Consider the following 4,211-nt stretch of genomic DNA (forward strand, 5'->3'; position numbering starts at 1 on the left):
CATCCTTCGTTGTGTTTATTGTAATGCTGAAGTAATTCATGTTAATAGTAGCATTGGTTACATCATGATATTTTTTTCAGATTTTTCAAAATTAAATAATTTACCGCTCTCCGTGTCTTCCAACAAAAAAAAAGATGTTTTTAACATGCTGGGTTTACTATTCCTTGCAGTTTTACATTTAGCACGTTTAGTTTATTTGTGATATCCACCATGAAGTTGAATGTTTCAATTTGGGATAGACAAGTATATTGAAAATATGGAGTAACTAAACATTCTAATATAATAGCGAGTGTTTAATTGTTTATATTTATCATTATACGTACAACGCCGAGTGTTGCAAAAAAAGTATGAGTTTTAAAAAATAAAATATAAGAAGTTATTTGTGCATGGACTCGAAGAGCCGCATCTTGACATCAAAAGAGCCGCATGCGGCTCGCGAGCCGCAGGTTGCCGACCCCTGAAATAAACAAACACGTCACATGTCACACGTTTAAACTACGGAAAGTACACAAAACTAATGGCGTCATCTCCCAATTTAGAATCTGAAGAAATGAACTATTGAATTCGAATTTGAGTTAGATCTATAGATCTACGTATCAAAACGTGCGCTATGAAATGTATACAATTTTATCGGCGAAATACAAATAACTTTAAAAAACCACATAAATACCATTGAACAGCCGGGTTTTTAACGGAATCATCTAAGTCTCTTAAATAATCAGTGTGAGCATTTAATATGGTGTTGTGTTGACTAATAATGTATATTATTTGGTTTTATTTTTCTAATAGGTATTTGTAACCTATGTTATTTAAAATGTGTCGGATTTTTAGCTATTTAATTATTTCTTTGATTTGTCAATACTATCGTTCCACGTGTAGTAAAATAAATTGCGTTTTGACCATTAAATTTTTTATAATTTTGTTCCAAACAAGTATAATATTATAAATATATATATAAGTCTATAGTTCATGTGAAACTGGTACCCATGGCGAGTTAACTAAAATTGAATCTATACAAATCATAAATAAATAAAGTATCTATCATAGATAATAGACAAATTAAATTTGGGACATATTTCAACTATAGTATGTAATTAGAAGTACATATTAATTATTTAGGCGGAGAAGAAATTATGTGGTTATCATTATAACAGTTTTCTCAATACTTAAAAGCACGAGAACAAATATTTATATAAATAATAAAAAGATAAACAGTTGTGGTTATTTACTGAATGCGTTAAATTAGAAAGTAATGTAATTTTTTAATGAAAGTTTTATTTCATTTTTAATGGTGGTCTACCACACTCGATGGTTAACCAGATGAGTCAGCCTTTGCTCCTGTTGTATTGTGCGATAGGGTGCCCCGAGTTATCTAGGGTTAATTTTTGTGTACACTAGTACAGTCACATTCAAGCCATTGATGAGGATACACTTACTACTTCTGCTCATTCCTTCTCTACCTCGCATTCTTCAACGGCATCGTGAATTTTATAGCATGTGAATGATGAGTGATATGGCATTTCTACACATTCGCCTGTTACTTTAAATTTTAGAAACAGCTTATCCCCAGCTTTAAACTTTTCTACTGCAACAAAATGTTGTTGAGATTCTAGGATACTTAAAGTATGAAGTACTAAATCTTCATCTATACTGCATTCATCGCTGTCATCATCTGTTTCTTTATTCTCGCCGTAATTGTCGATGTCTTCGTGTATGACTTCATTGAAAGTAAGAGATGCACCACTTTTTTCCGTTTCAGTGTCTTCTGTTGGTAAGTCGTCAATTTCTTGCAAAATTAGTTCAAATGCGGCATCAGTGTTTGATACGCCATAAACTGCAAAACTCACACAATAAACTCCATCGAAAGGTACGGTAAATTCTCCTGTCCTGGGATTGAAACATCCTTCAATATTGAAATACAGCTCAGAAAAGGTTTTTATTACATCCCCAGATTGCAGTTTTTTGTTATACTGTCCAACAAGCGCACTAAAACCGGTAGGCGTTGTATATTTCTTTTCTTCTATTTAAAAAAAAATAAGATCATCTAAACCATATGTAAAAGTGTAATTCAAGAAAATCAAAAATAAAATTTGTTAAGTGCCTGGTTTCCTTATTTGTGATGTCGTTAGTTACTACATTAACAGATGTTTTTAGTTGTTTTTTTTTTTTGAAATAGTATCTCAATCAAAAACACAAATTCAGGATAATAAAAAATACAATATTTTAAAAATAAAAGATAACCGTTTGTTTTAATCCTCAAATCTAAAATAGAAATTTTGTTGTTTCCATGACTCAAATTTTGGGCCCGAAAATGTTAGATTTCTAATCTAGTATTGGAGTGAAATCTCAATTAGTAAGATGTTTTAAAAAAATTTAATGGCACAACTCATTATCTTTTTAAGTGCATATTTGCAATGGTCAATCCTACGAAAAATATTGATGGTGCCTATATGAACATAACAGACGTGAAATTAAGATATTCAGTTGGGAATAAAAACTAGTTTTGGCTTTGAATATTTGACCAACAGCAGACGTCATAACGTCTAGGGAAGGGTTCTGTACAAAAATCATGTTTATTTTCGCAAGGGCGGCGCCTCGGGAGGGTGCGATTTTTCTCTATATACAGTATATAAAAATAATAAAAGTGAATTGCCGTGACACCGTTCTGACACACGATCTGCCATGAAACTTTAGGAAGTTGTTGAGAATATTCATGGGGAGATTTCTGCGAAAAAAAATATTTCAAATTCGCAGGGGTGGTGCCCCGACACGACGCGATTTGTTTTTTTCTATATACGGTATATAAAAATAAAAGTCGATTTTGGTTTGGCATCGTTCATCCGATAGCCATGAGACTTTGGGGAATTCATTATACCACTCTAGGGAAGGGTTCTGTAAAAAAAAAATTTTAATTTCGCAAGGGCGGCGCCACGGGCGGCTGCGATTTTTCTCTATATACGGTTTATAAAATTTCGTTTTTTTTTTCGTTTTCACACCGTTCATCCGTGTACCATGAAACTTTGGGGAGATGATTAGATCACTTAATGGTAGGGTTCTGCAAAAAATATTGTTTAATATTGCAAGGGCGGCGCACCACCAGGGGGGGAAGCGATTTTTTTTCTCTATATACGGTATATAAAAAATAAAACTCGGATGCGGTTCATCCGAGTACCATGAAACTTTAGGAAGTAGATGAGAATACTCCCGAGAATATTTCTGCGAAAAAGAAAACTAAAGTTTCTTACGGGCGGCGCCATATAGGGTACAACTTTCGTCAATACACGGTTTGGCGCCCAGAGTTTTAGAGCGACTAAGTTGGCACTTGGCATCCGTTAATCGAGCGTCCTGTATAGCGAGTAAGGGGTACTACTATATTCAGCGGTAAAACTACAACAGGCTTCTAAAAATAACTTTGTAACGCAAGGAAATCCTGTACAGTTTCGTCACCTTGCGAAAGATGAAAAAATAACTGTTTGAATATGAGGAACCTACTGTAGAGTTTCGTCACTTTGCGAATAATGCAATAAGCATCTATTATTAGACGATCCAGGCCGAAATTCAGACCGAGCATCTAATAATAGACCATTAGTAACGCTAGCATATTGCATCAGTCGAACTGATGTTTAAAACACGTCAAATAATTTTTGTATGTGTTAAAGAAAAAAATCCTGTTAATTTGTGTCACTTTAGCGAATGACGAAATCTGCATCATTGTTTACAGGATGCTATTTGGCACGCTGGGTTATCCTATGAGCACGATGGCGCCTGTTAGTTTTAAGGAGCCAGGGGCCTTACGCTGCGCCTCTGCGGTAGTGTAATCGGGGGGTGGGGGAGGCTCCTGAGAGCGCCCCTCTACGTCCCTGACATATGGGTGGTCACTGAAGTGTGTTCTACCTAATTATTTCGGTGAGTGATTAATATACACGCAAGATTTTCATGCGGTAGTGTAGGAAAACCCGTGTCCCGATAATTATTATCCAAGCGCAGGCAATGTTGACATTTAAATAACACAGTTTTAGAAAACAAGGTGATGCGTCTAAGAACAAATGTGTAATAGATTGGAAACACTGACGACAGAAACCAAGCTGTTTGTATATAGAACGTTTATTCAGCCTCAGCTACATGATGGAAACCGGAACAGCAAGTAACGATAGATAAATACAAGGGACATCACTCAATAACAACATTATAAATAAAACTAATACAAGAAG

Source organism: Physella acuta, unplaced genomic scaffold (assembly GCF_028476545.2).
Source record: "Physella acuta isolate Inbredline_101_S28 unplaced genomic scaffold, ASM2847654v3 ptg000661l, whole genome shotgun sequence".
In the NCBI taxonomy this organism is placed as follows: domain Eukaryota; kingdom Metazoa; phylum Mollusca; class Gastropoda; family Physidae; genus Physella; species Physella acuta.